The sequence below is a fragment of the Hemitrygon akajei genome, chromosome 1 (genome assembly GCF_048418815.1).
Source record: "Hemitrygon akajei chromosome 1, sHemAka1.3, whole genome shotgun sequence".
NCBI classification, from domain to species: domain Eukaryota; kingdom Metazoa; phylum Chordata; class Chondrichthyes; order Myliobatiformes; family Dasyatidae; genus Hemitrygon; species Hemitrygon akajei.
Genome location: NC_133124.1, coordinates 112,618,202 through 112,632,946, shown reverse-complemented (window position 1 = coordinate 112,632,946; position 14,745 = coordinate 112,618,202). Strand labels below are relative to the sequence as shown.

At 45.2% G+C, this 14,745-nt stretch overlaps 1 protein-coding gene across 2 annotated transcripts in view; it reads right to left on the bottom strand.

Moving 5' to 3' along the window:
• Window positions 1-4,498: 4,498 nt before the first annotated feature.
• Window positions 4,499-14,745, bottom strand: part of pomgnt2 (protein O-linked mannose N-acetylglucosaminyltransferase 2 (beta 1,4-)) — a 131,726-nt gene continuing 121,479 nt past the window's right edge. Inside the window, exon 5 of one of the 2 annotated variants that reach the window (XR_012099494.1) lies at window positions 4,499-4,943. The gene's annotated coding sequence lies outside the window, so the exon portion shown is untranslated. The remainder of the gene's footprint in view (window positions 4,944-14,745) is intronic. The other variant, XR_012099490.1, reaches the window with a different exon arrangement.

Sequence of the window (14,745 nt, the reverse complement as noted above, 5' to 3'; positions counted from 1 at the left end):
CCATTACATTTCTTAAAACCAATGTGACTATTGCCACTCATTGAATTGAATTGATTATAGTATTTCTTACATCCTTCATATAAATGAGGAGTAACAATCTTTACATTATGTCTCCATCTAAATGTGCAACCATAGTAATTTATATTAATTAGACAGTCGATGTAATAGCCCTGGATCACTAGTCACATCAAAGGCCTCCTAAATCAGAAGAAGAGGGCCTTTAAAGATGGTGATCGGTTGGAGCTTATATGAGTTCAGAAGGAACTCAGAGTACAGATAAGAGGGGCAAAGGAGCAGTATAGGAGGAAGCTAGAACAAAAGCTGCAGAAAAAAAGCATGAAGGAGGTGTGGGATGGGATGAAGATCATCACCGGATGCGGTGCAAAGAGGGGGGCAAACATAAGTGGGGATGTGGAGAAAGCGAACCAGCTGAACAACTTCTTCAACAGGTTCGACAGCACAATCTCATCCTCACCGCAGAAATCCACACCAGGCTTGTCTTTCTACTCGTCCTCCTTCTCACTTCCCTCGCAGGAAAATAGCCACTCACAGGAGACCTGACCCACGCCCAGGATTACGGCTGCACAGGTGGAAGGTCAACTGAGGAAGATCTGTACCAGCAAGGCGGCTGGACCGGATGGAGTATCCCCACGATTACTGAGGGCCTGTGCGACTGAGCTGGGAGAACCACTACAGCGCATCTTCAACATGAGCCTGGAGCAGAGAAGAGTACCCAGACAGTGGAAAACATCCTGTATTGTCCCGGTACCGAAGAAACCACAACCAAAGGAGTTGAATGACTTCAGACCTGTTGCCTTGACGTCGCACGTGATGAAGACCATGGAGCGGCTGATAATACAGAATCTGAGGCCACAAACCAGGCACGCCCGGGATCCTCTTCAGTTTGCGTATAAGGAGAAGGTGGGAGTGGAGGATGCTATCACGTATTTCCTGCACAAATCCCTCTCTCACCTGGATGGGGTCAGTGGTGCTGTGAGGATTACATTCCTGGACTTCTCTAGTGCCTTTAACACCATCCAGCCCAAGATCTTAAGGCACAAACTAACAGAGATGGGAGTAGACTCTCACATGGTGGATTGGATAGTGGACTACTTGACAGATAGACCTCAGTATGTGCGGTTGGGAGACTGTAGGACTGACACGGTGGTCAGCAGCACAGGAGCGCCGCAGGGGACCGTACTCTCTCCGGTCCTGTTCACCCTGTACACATCAGACTTCCAATATAACTCGGAGTCCTGCCATGTGCAGAAGTTTGCTGACGACACGGCCATAGTGGGGTGTGTCAGGAATGGACAGGAGGAAGAGTATAGGAAACTGATACAGGACTTTGTGATATGGTGCAACTCAAACTACCTGCGTCTCAATATCACCAAGACCAAGGAGATGGTGGTGGACTTTAGGAGATCTAGGCCTCATATGGAGCCAGTGATCATTAATGGAGAATGTGTGGAGCAGGTTAAGACCTACAAGTATCTGGGAGTACAGTTAGACGAGAAGCTAGACTGGACTGCCAACACAGATGCCTTGTGCAGGAAGGCACAGAGTCGACTGTACTTCCTTAGAAGGTTGGCGTCATTCAATGTCTGTAATGAGATGCTGAAGATGTTCTATAGGTCAGTTGTGGAGAGCGCCCTCTTCTTTGTGGTGGCGTGTTGGGGAGGAAGCATTAAGAAGAGGGACGCCTCACGTCTTAATAAGCTGGTAAGGAAGGCGGGCTCTGTCGTGGGCAAAGTACTGGAGAGTATAACATCGGTAGCAGAGCGAAGGGCGCTGAGTAGGCTACGGTCAATTATGGAAAACCCTGAACATCCTCTACATAGCACCATCCAGAGACAGAGAAGCAGTTTCAGCGACAGGTTGCTATCGATGCAATGCTCCTCAGACAGGATGAAGAGATCAATACTCCCCAATGCCATTCGGCTTTACAATTCAACCGCCAGGAGTAAGATATGTTAAAGTGCCGGGGTTAGGACTCAATGTATTTAAGTAAACTACTTAAGAACTTTTTAAAAGCTATTATTAATGCTTTTTGAGAGGGTGATTTTAGATGCATATCATATTTTTACTGAGTTAAGTATTGTATGTAATTAGTTTTGCTACAATAAGTGTATGGGACATTGGAAAAAAATGTTGAATTTCCCCATGGGGATGAATAAAGTATCTATCTATCTATCTATCTATCTATCAGCATGAGTTCATCAGTCTGATGGCCTGGTGGAAGAAGCTGTCCCCGGAGCCTGTTGGTCCTGGCTTTTATGCTGCGGTACCCTTTCCCAGATGGTAGCAGCTAGAATAGATTGTAGTTGGGGTGAATCATGACAAGTTCACAACTACAGATGCGCTGGCCTGTTTGCACCACTCTCTGCAGGATCCTGCGATTAAGGGAGGTACAGTTCCCATACCAGGTGGTGATACAGTCAGTCAGGATGCTCTCAATTGTGCCCCCATAGAAAGTTCTTAGGAATTGGGGGCTCATACCAAACTTCCTCAACCATCTGAGGTGAAAGAGGTGCTGTTTTGCCTTTTTCACCACACAGCCAGTGTGTACAGACCATGTGAGGTCCTCGGTGATGTAGATGCCGAGGAACTTGAAGCTGTTTACCTTCACAGCCCCAGATCCATTGATGTCAATAGGGGTTAGCCCATCTCCATCCCTCCTGTAATCCACAACCAGCTCCTTTGTTTTTGCGACATTGAGGGAAAGGTTGTTTTCTTGACACCACTGTGTCAGAGAGATTACTTCTTCCCTGTAGGCCACCTCGTTATTGTTTGAGATAAGGCCAATCAATGTAGTGTCATCAGCAAATTTAATTAGCAGATTGGAGATGTGGGTGGCAATACAGTCATGGATATACAGGGAGTAAAGGAGGGGACTCAGTACACAGCCCTGAGGGGCTCCCATATTGAGAGTCAGAGGGTTGGAGGTGAGGCAGCCCACTCTTACAACCTGCTGGCGATCTGACAGGAAGTCCAGGATCCAGCTGCCCAAGGCAGGGTCAAGGCCAAGGTCTCTGAGCTTCTTGTCGAGCCTGGATGGAACTATGGTGTTGAATAGTGAACTGTAGTCCAAGAACAGCATTCTCACATAAGCATCCTTCTTCTCCAGATGTGTAAGGACGGTGGCCCCCTGGTACACAACTACATAATTGTGGGGCTTCCTCACCCAACCCTGTCCAGTAGCAGAAGAACCCTATCTTGTGACCCTTTCCCACTGAGCCCTTGCAATGGCCACACCAAGCGGCTATCATTCCTGGTGGTTATGTGGGCATCATCTCTACCAAACACATCTGATCCCTATCTGTTCTCTGCCTGATTCCCTTTAAACGTGTCGTGGAATGCACTGTTCGAGCTGATTTAATGTTAAATATTTATTTGTTTAATTTTGTTTTAGGCATTAGATTGTCTAACCTTGCAGGTTCCATTTGCAATGACAAAAATGCCATGCAAAGTAGCAAACTAGTACTTAATAGCTAATTAGGTAATCAGACAGAAAGGAGGGTGAAAGGCATTAAACAGCCAGTGCAGAGTGGCCATTCCCCTCAACACCAGCTATACTACTTAGGATGCAGGGGGGAGGTGGAATGACTGAGCAGAGGAAGGTCACAGGGGTCAAGTCGCCGGCACAGAGCCTGGCTCTGCAGCTCAGAAGGTAAAGGAGGAGAAGAGCTGAGCTGTGGTGTTAGGGGATTCGTTAGTTAGGGAAAAGAAAAGAGGTTCTGTGGGTGAGAACAAGACTCCCAAATGGTATGTTGCCTCCCGGGTGCCAGGGTCCAGGACATCTCGGATCGAGTCCTCTATGCTTTTAAGTGGCATGATGAGCAGCCAGAGGCCGTGGTCCATCTAGTTACCAAAGACATAGGTAGGAAGCGGGATGAGGTTCTGCAAAGTGAGTTCGGGGAGTTAGGTGCTAAGGTAAATATTAGGATGTATCCAGAACGTTATTTAGGTACTTTGTTCCAGGAGGCTGCCACTGGTCTTAGATTAAGTCCTGCTGAATCGGTAATTCAAGGGGAAATAGAGGAACATGATTATCAGTAAAAAAAAACCTGCAGATGCAGTAAATCTAAAATTAAAACGGATGATTACTCTGTGTGGCAGGTACAGGGACCCAGGAGACAGGATTAGACCAGCATTAGCTATCACCTTTGTCAAATGCAATGAAAGCAGACTATGTGAAGGGAAATGAAGAGTGAAAAATGACCACAGAACGGTGGTGCAGAATTCATTCACACTGCGATACTGAGGGAACACTATAGTTAGGAATAAGATACCGACCTCGAACATGAATTCCCAAAGGAAGTTTCAGAATATGTGATAGGGGCTGGAAAGGGAGTCTGAGATTGGGAAAATTCCAGTTTTCATGAACGAGGTGGGAAAGAAATGAAGTTCCATCAAGCAAACAGCATTAAGCTTGGAAAGCAGTACCATAAAGAATCACTTTTTAAAATTTATTTTATTTATTAAGATACATTGTAGAATGGACTCTTCCAGCCACGTAACCCAGCAACCCCGATTAAACCGTAGCCGAATCACAGGACAATTTACAATGACCGGTTAACAAACCAACTGGTATGTCTTTAGACTGTGGAGAAAACCGGAGCACCCGGAGGAAACCCACGCTGTCACAGGGAATCGTACAAACTCCTTACAGGCAGTGGCGGGAATTGAACCCCGGTCACTGGTATTGTTTGTCGGATGGGTCATTAAGCTGGAATTTTAGCCTCCACGGATGATGCCTGCCTGTCGAGCACTCCCAGGATGTTCTATAAATGGCAGCAATGTTTTACCACCCCCCTTCCCCACCAACGCCTTGTATGCACACTTCGAAATGGAGAATAACATTATACCTGTGATCTCAATCTTGGAGGCTGATGTCCGAACATCCATCAAGAAGGTATGAGGGGTGATTGATTGTTTGTGGCCTAAGGTAGAAGGAGTCAATTTTAGAAAACCCAGCACATTTATTTTTCAACATAGTCCCCTCCTACATTTACACACTTAGTCCAGCGGTCGTGGAGCATACGGATCTTGGACCTCCAGAAAGTGTCCACAGATGGGTGATTGATAAGTTTGTGGCCTAAGGTAGAAGGAAATGACTTACACTGTATACAGCTCACATTACATGCATATGCAGTTCAACTCTTTGAGTGATTATGCAGAAAGTTTGAAATTAATAACTCATCTCCTTCTACCTTAGGCCATGAACTTCTCAATCATCCCGATGAGTTATTAACTTCAAACTTTCTGCATAATCACTCAAAGATTTCATGTTCAGCCCACTGACATTCTCTCTCTACGTGCATGACCGTGCGGCTAAGCCAACTATGAATTTGCAGATGACACCACTATTGTTGGTAAAATCTCAGATAGTGACGGGACTGAGATAGATTGGCCGGTTGAGTGGTGACACAACAATAATCTCTCACTCTAACAATGTCTCCTCTAATTTGAAATGACCAGTGTGCGCAAAAATCTTGCGCTGTGCGATTTTTCTTTGCCCAGTGTCAACTACGTGTACGCATTGAATTTTTAAGTGGAAGTAAACCTGAAGCTATTCTAAGGATAATAAACTACCGAGTCCAGTTTGTTTTCCATTATTTAAAAAAAGAAAATAATACACACCCAGCAGACTTCAACTCGCAGATGACACACATCACTGTTTACTCTCTGAAGCTTTTGTGCACAGTTTAAATTCCTTTGTGCGCTAGTAGCAAAAGATGTGTGCGCACGGGCACCTTAAGGCTGATTTATACTTGTGCGTCGCATCTATGCCGTAGGTGTCGCATACCGTACGCCGTACCTACGCTGTACCATACACCGTAGGGTGATGTACACCTCACCAGAAAAGTAACTCACGCGTTGCGGCAATGCAGACCGCAACAACTGTGACTGGTCCACTTGGTAGCATCGCATTGCCTCCTATGCATTTCCGGTTGCTTCTTCTCCGCCATGTCTGTAGGCTGTGCGTACACCGATGCGAAATAGATGAACCGAATCGTCAAATCTACTGGCCGACATCCGAAAATATTTGAAATGCATTTCCTCGTCCATGTCTCTCACGAAGAAACTCAACACAGTGGCATAGAAACCCCACCGCCAACTAGCGTTTTGGCGCGCACTAACACATGCTCGCTACGCCATAGAGCGACACAGAAGTGAAAATCATGGCTATGGCGTAGCCCGTACACACAAGTCTAAATGAGCCTTTAGAGGGAACACTGTACTCTACATCAGTAAGACCAGGGGATAGCCTGGGCTTCAGGAAGGGAACGCTAGGAGAGCACACACCAGTCCTCATTAGTGGTCAGCAACAGATAGGATGAGCAGCTTTAAGTTCCTGTGCGTCAACATCTCAGAGGATTTAACCTGAGCCCAACACATTGATGCCGACATGAAGAAGGCTCTCTTGTTAGGAGTTTGAAGAAATTTGGTATGTCACCAAGACTCTTGTGAATTTCTATCAGGGTACGGTGGAGTGTGTTCTGACCGGACTGGCTGCATCACAGCCTGGTGTGAAAGCCCCACTGTGCAAGAGGCTGCAGAGGGTTGTAGGTTCAGCCAGCGCCATCACCATCACAGGCACAACCTTCCCCATCATCGAGGACACCTTCAAGAGGGCAAAATCCATCACTGACCTTCACCATCTGGGACATGCCCTCCACTTCTTACTACCATTCCTGGAGGCTGAAGATTGACACTCAATGATTCAGGAGCAACCTCTTCCCCTCCACCATCTGATCTCTGAATGGTCTATGTGTGAAAGCAAGGGCTAAGATGGTATCCAGGCAAGCACAGAGTCCAGACAGTGTGCAGTCAGCCCCGGCAAGAAAGGTCTATGAGGAGAACAGCTTCCCTTTGCACAGCAAGGGGACCGGAGGCATTTGACACACGGAGACAAGGTAAGAAAGTAATCAAAAGATGCGAGGCACACACCAACCAAGGGGCAATTACTTTACTAACTTCAAAGTTATTATCTTCGGTGGTTAGCTTGTCATTTCTATTGATTCCTAACTCCTGTATTGTGAATAGCAATTGATCTTGCAAGTAAGGAATCTGAATGTGCACAAGATTAGCAGCTGGTCAACATTTGTACCAGCTAGTCAATTCTGTATAAAAATATCATCCCTCTGTACAGACTCAGAACAGTGTGGAGACAGGGCCCGGGCTGTTCTCCTGCTTCACAAGTAAATAAAGTGTGATCGAGGAACAAAGTGAGTTTCAGAATGCAGTTGTTCCGCGACGACTCATGAACCCATGAATACTTACTAAGTTATTCCTCGTGCTACTTATTTATTTCGGTAATTTACAGTGTGTAGTTTTATGTCTTTACACTGCACTGCTGATGCTAAACAACATACTTCATGTCATATAAGTCAGTGATAATAAACCTGATCCTAATTCTACTCCCTGTTTCCAGTACCTATTGTTTTAAACCTTGCATCTTCTACAAAGGTCAAAGATTTGAGCTGGTTGTAGAAAATTCGAGAAGTTCTGTTAACAGCTATGACAACTATCAAGCAATAGTTTATGTTTAAAGAATTTACAGTTCTCTTCAAGGCCCTTTAAAGTGTCAATAACCAATTGGAAAAGTGGCCTTTCTGCAGGCAACAAGGAGAAGTAATGTTAGATCATAAGTTTGGAAAATTTCAGATTTCAACAACGGAGTTGATATGGAGAAGGGAAGGAGAATATGAGAGCACAATGGATTAATTGTAGGAATAAATGGTCAGTTTTGGTTGTGAGGCTGTGGTCCACATGATTTGGCAGGGAATGGTGCAGGAATCCCAGCTCCTCACATCCTATGCCAGTGAAGGGACCATATTTAATACATTCAAGTCACTTTTTATTACTTTTTATTGTCATTTCGACCATAACTGCTGGTACAGTACATAGTAAAAATGAGACAACATTTTTCAGGATCATGGTTTACATGACACAGTACAAAAACTAGACTGAGCTACGTAAAAAACAACACAGAAAAAAAACTACACTAGACTACAGACCTACCCAGGACTGCATAAAGTGCACAAAACAGTGCAGGTATTACAATAAATAATAAACAAGACAATAGGGCAGTAAGGTGCCAGTCCAGACTCTGGGTATTGAGGAGTCTGATGGCTTGGGGGAAGAAACTGTTACATAGTCTGGTCGTGAGAGCCCGAATGCTTCGGTGCCTTTTCCCAGATGGCAGGAGGGAGAAGAGTTTGTACGAGGGGTGCATGGGGTCCTTCATAATGCTGTTAGCTTTGCGGATGCAGCGTGTAGTGTAAATGTCTGTAATGGCGGGAAGAGAGACCCCGATGATCTTCTCAGCTGACCTCACTATCCGCTGCAGGGTCTTGCAATCCGAGATGGTGCAATTTCCGAACCAGGCAGTGATGCAGCTGCTCAGGATGCTCTCAATACAACCCCTGTAGAATGTGATGAGGATGGGGGGGTGGGAGATGGACTTCCCTCAGCCTTCGCAGAAAGTAGAGACGCTGCTGGGCTTTCTTTGCTATGGTGCTGGTGTTGAGGGACCAGGTGAGATTCTCCGTCAGGTGAACACCAAGAAATTTGGTGCACTTAACGATCTCTACCGAGGAGCCGTCGATGTTCAGCGGGGACTGGTCGCTCTGTGCCCTCCTGAAGTCAACAACCATCTCTTTTGTTTTGTTCACATTAAGAGACAGGTTGTTGGCTCTGCACCAGTCCATTAGCCGCTGCACCTCCTCTCTGTAAGCTGACTCGTCGTTCTTGCTGATGAGACCTACCACAGTCGTGTCATTGGTGAACTTGATGTTGTGGTTTGAGCTGCATGTCACAGCACAGTCGTGGGTCAGCAGAGTGAACAGCAGTGGACTGAGCACACAGCCCTGGGGAGCCCCCGTGCTCAGTGTGATGGTGTTGGAGATGCTGCTCCCAATCCGGACTGACTGAGGTCTCCCAGTCAGGAAGTCTAGGATCCAGTTGCAGAAGGAGGTGTTCAGGCCCAGAAGGCTCAGCTTTCCAATCAGTTTCTGAGGGATGATTGTGTTGAATGCTGAACTGAAGTCTATGAACAGCATCCGAACATATGTGTCTTTTTTGTCCAGGTGGGTTAGGGCCAGGTGGAGGGTGATGGCAATGGCGTCATCTGTTGAGCGGTTGGGACAGTACGCAAACTGCAGGGGGTCCAGTGAGGGGGGCAGCAGGGTCTTGATATGCCTCATGCCGAGCCTCTCGAAACACTTCATGATGGTTCAACATTTGCTGTGATGGATATGCAGGGAATATGGACAGGATAAGTGAATGTGCAATGACAAGGCAGATAAAAAATATGAGAACTTCCACATTATGAAAAATGTGGATACAGAGCGATCTAAGCGGTGACAGATAGAAAGCATGTGTGTTCACAGGGATCTGGCGGCACTGAACAAAAGTAGGTAAATTACTGAAAGTAGGTACAGCAAGCTTTTAAGAAGGCAAACAGTATATTTGCCATTATCACAAGAGGAGCTGAGCACCTATTTCACGGCAAGACTGCACTGGGCTCCACAGGGTTCATTTGGACTTCTTCCAGTTCAGTGTACTGCGCTCACTGGTCACATTGGAGAAATCTAATTCACTTTGCAGGACATGATACCAGGGGTACGGAGACGTGGCAGAAGAACAGTTCAGCATGGACTAGATGGGCCAAAGGGCCTGTTTCTGTGCTGTAGTGCTCTATAACTCTATAATATCTCTATTTCCCAAAGGTGGCTCAGTGTTTCAAATTGTCCTTTAATTTCCCATCCCATTCCCACACTGGCTTCTTTTGTCTTTGTGCTCTTGTATAAATCCGACAAAATCCGGTCCAAGCCTGTTCAGTTTCCCACTGGGTAGGTTACAGCCTCCAAGACTCCGAATGCAAACATTTCAGATAACTAGTCTTTACGATTTGTCTCAGAATGAAAGGTCATCAGATTCTGTTTTCCTCTCTCGAATTGTCTTTCATTTAAGATTTCCAACAGCTGCAGTGGTTCGTATCTCGGAGTTGGAGCTCTGTTGTTTTGCTTTACCTGCCCTGTGCCCATTTCTTTCTCTCCACAGATGCTGCCGTATCCACTGTTTGTAGTAGTTCACCTTCATTGGCACGGGCACACCCAGGGAATGAATGCCGTGAAAATTAGCTTTTTGCAACAGCAGCAAAATAAGCATAAATTGCACAATTAACATAACTTAGAAACAAAATAAAGTGGCATCAATAGCGAAAGTGCAGTCTATACATTGGTTTTATGGAGAATTGGGGTTTTTCAGGTTGGTTTGAGAACCAGATGACGGGGGGGGGGGGGGGGGGGGGGGGGGAAGAATCTGTTGTTGAATTTAGAGGAGTGTGTCTTCAGGCTGCCTCACCTCCTGCCTGGTGGCAGCAACAAGAAGAGGCTTGGCCCAGATGGTTGGGATCCTTAATGGTCGATGCTGCCTTCCTGAGATACTGAGTTATAGAGCAATACAGCTCCAATACACCCGACCACACTGCCCACTCAGATGTTGGAAAATATTAAAAGTGCTTGTATAAATTACAGCAAATATAACTCATGTCTTCTGATACAAATAGTTAATCGTCAAGAAAAGTGAAACGGATGGGTGATATCACTTATGAATTATGGGTGTAAATTCAAATGCCAGTGATTGCTGGGAGAATTATCTGACAACACTATGGTGGATGTAACCACGGCATGAGCGAAAGAGCGTGCAGTTCCACCACGGATACACTTGGTGGCGCTGCAGTATATGGCTGAAAGATACGTGTGTCGAAATGAAAAGTTTTAAGAAAAAAGTCCAGGCACAGATACCTGATTTGTTTCTAATTCGATGAATTATGTTCATCTTCAAGGGGCAGTGCCTCAGGAAGGCGGCATCCATCACTAAAGAACCTCACATCTGGGACATAGTCGCTTCTCATTCCTACCACTGGGAAGGATGGTGAAGACCAATACTTACGGATTCAGAGACACCCTCTTCCCCTCAGCCGTCACGTTAGTGAACAGTCCATGAGCCCACGAACAATGTCTCATTATTCCATTTTTATCTGCCCTCTGTTTATTTTGTATTTTATAATAACTTTATGTCTTTGCACGTAACACTGCCACAAAACAACACATTCCATGCTGTCTTAGTGATAATAAATTTGATTCTAATTCTGACTCAGCTGGGAAGTGGAACATTGAAGGCTGATAGACATCACTAGGTTTTGGAATGCTGTGAAAACGGAAAGCAGGAAAGATCAACTCAAAATCAAAGGATCAGTCATGATCTTATTAAATGGAGTAACATTGAGGAGTCAAAATAGTTTCATATGAGGCTGCAAATATTCTAGCCTCTGTTTACAGGGTTTAGGGGAGAGACCTAAAATAGCCTTGGCCTGTTTGTGTAGAGGAACAAGTTGCGCAGTGGAGGGTAGGTTTTAATAATTCACGTAAATTTAAAAATACAATTTTGAGTATTTGCTCCTGTTAACTGCCTATACCTGTAACCCTAAAAATAGAAGCTGCATTTGTCTTATCAGGGAACAGGAACAAATGCTCCGTGGTTGTATCTTTTTATCTGACAGACTAACAGCTGTTGTAAATGCACAGTTTAATAATCAGCTTTCCACTGTTATTGCAAGAGAAGCTTTTCATTAACACTTTTTTTTCTGCTGTCAAGCTATGAAAACAGCAAAGGAAAGCCAGCTATGTATGTCAGCGCGGAGCTGCTCTGATTTTCTCGAGGCTGTACAATCCTTATTGACAGCTGTTCACTGTGTCCTGACTTGAGCCCCCGAGCAACGAATTCCACTATGAACACTTACCAGATGCATTTTAATTTATTCTGATCCAGTATTTATCCATCAAGCAGCATAATTAAAACAGTTAAAACATTACCTCACTATTTGTTGGATCCAGCTGGGTGCAAATTAATTGGGTCTCGGTTTAGATATTAACTAAATCACGGTGCCTTTGACAAGGCTGTACTAAACCAGGGCTATACTGGTGTCTTGTACTTAAATAGTGGTGGGCTCAAATCTCTCTGATCAGCCTGCTCATCCATAATAATACACAACTTGTGCGTGTGTGTGGGCACCATTATTGCTCTTGTTACGTTATCTTTTCTGCATTTTCTTCAGTGTAGCTGACAACAGATTGTGACAAATTACCCTGTTACTTTTTGCAGACTTAATATACAGAGAAAAGGATTACATGCACATATAGCACAGGGACAGGCAATTTAGCCCAATCAGTCCATGCGCATTGTTACCATGTCGCAATCAGAACTCCTTTCATAAACTTGAATTCATCCAGAACCTTTCTAAGGTGCCTTTGTCCTAACCCAATCTAAATTTTATTTCTCGGTGCTTTTAAGCCCCGTGGTAACTTGGTTCTGCATGTTCATTTCAATGATTTCAGGGTTCAGCCAGTGCTAACTCTGTAGTTAATTGGCTGAGCTCATACGGAGAGGTGTAGTATCTTGAGAGGATAGCAGCAGTTATAGAAATCTGGTCTGTTCGAAATAGGTCCATATCTTTTGTAGGGACCTACATTCTGATTGTAGCAGCCACCGGCTTCATGAGCCTGACAGTGGCAAAGGTCCCCTCGAGGGCACAGCAGGTGGGGCTGCTGCCCAGTAGCTTCGGTCGCCTGGTTTGATCCTGACCTCGGGTGCTGCCCGTGTGATGTTTGCACCTTCTTCCTGTGACCATGTGCTCTCCTCGTCATCCCGTATCCAAGAGGCGTGCAGGTTGGGAGGTAAGCCCCCCTAGTGTGTGGGTGGGTGGTAGGAGCATCAGAGGGGAGTTAATGAGTATTCTCCAAGAGCCAGCTCTACACAGTTTACACTTACGACCGCGGGGCTAAGCACAGCTCCAATGCCATATTCAAGTTTGCTCTCAACACCGATGTTGTAGTCCGAATTAAAGGTGGTGATGAATCAGTACTTAGGAGGGGGATTGAAAATCTGGCAGAGTGGTGCCATAGCAACAGCCTCTCAGCCAAGGAGCTGATGATTGACTTCAGGAGATGGAGGTCCGTGAGCCAGTCCTCATCAGAGGTGGAGAGAGTCAGCAACTTTAAATTCCTCAATGTTATTATTTCAGAGGACCTGTCCTGGATCATTACGAAGAAAGCACGGCAGCACGTCCATTTCCGTAAGAGTTACTGAAGATTCAGCATGACATCTAAAACTTAGACAAATTTCCACAGATGTGTGGTGGGGAGTATATTGACTGGCTGCACCGCAGCCTGGTGTGGAAACACCAATGCGGTTGGAATGGAAACTCCTACACAAAGTAATGGATGCAGCCTAGTCCATCACGAGTAAAGCCCCCTCCACCACTGAGCACATCTACATGGAGCACTGTCAGAGGAAAGCAGCATCCATCACCAGGACCCACACTGCCCAAGTCGTGCTCTTTGCTTCCTGCTGCCATCAGGGAGAAGGTACAGGAGCCTCAGGACTCACACCACCAGGTTCAGGAACAGTTGTACCCCTCAACCATCAGGCTCTTGAACCAAAGGAGATAACTTCACTCAACTTCACTTGCCCCAAAACTGAAATGTTCTTACAACCTATAGGCTCACTTTCAAGGACTTTTCATCTCATGTTCTCGATATTGATTGCTCATCATTTAATATCATTAGTACAGGTATTTATTTCTTCATGTATTTACACCATTGTCTTTTGCGCACTGGTTGAACGCCCAACTTGGGGTGCTCTTTCATTGATTCTATTATGGTTATTATTCTATTATAGATTTATTGAGTATGCCATCGGGTAGATGGAGCTCGTCAGCCTGGGAAGGCAGTCCAGCTAAGAGAGGGAAATCTCTGATTTCAAGCCTCCACTGCCTTGCGGCCATACCCACTCATGGGAAAGGCTTCCGGAGTAAACCCTGAGGACAAATCTGGAGCTGGAGTCCCTAAGGCAGTCCGACGTTGTCCTCGACCTCGCTCTGGCAACTCCTGCGAAGACACTGGTGCCAAGTTGTATCGGCCCTTGCCCTTCCCTTGGACAACATCGGTGTTGTGGAGAGGGGAGACTTGCTGCATGGGCAACAGTCCATGAGCAAACACGAGGAAATCTGCAGATGCTGAAAATTCAAACAACACACACAAAATGCTGGTGGAACACAGCAGGCCAGGCAGCATCTATAGGGAGAAGCACTGTCGTCTGATTGTAAACTCTGAAAACTCTCTTGAAAGGGAAAGAAATCCATGGTGCCTAGTGTAATATAAAGATTCTAAATGCCAAGGAAGACAATGGCACAAGATTCATTTCTTCTTTTAATTACAATAGCATTTAAGAAAAATGACACATGATTGCACTGATTCATTATTGCTGGGACCTCTAGTCTGTGTTGTACTTGGGTAAATAATGAGGCATAGTTTGCTCTATTGTAGTGAAACTCGTGGCCCTCCGACAAGCATTCCAGTAAAACTCATTATTTTTAGAAACATCTTTCACAACTCATTCTACTGTACTGGAAACAAAGATATATACCTGAGATTGGTATATTTTTGTAAATTGTATGAAGGAATATTGGGCAAAGCTGCCTATATCAAATAGGTCATAGATCTGCCATGCTCTTATTAGATGATGAATTATCCTCTTGAGCAGGAGAAACCCATTCTATTTTACGTCCTCAAAGGGATTTTGCAAAGGACCAGACTGGATAAGGTTGGAAATGAATTGCTGCATAGTGAGAAATGGTACAATCAAGAATGATTTGCTTAAGAATTTCATCTA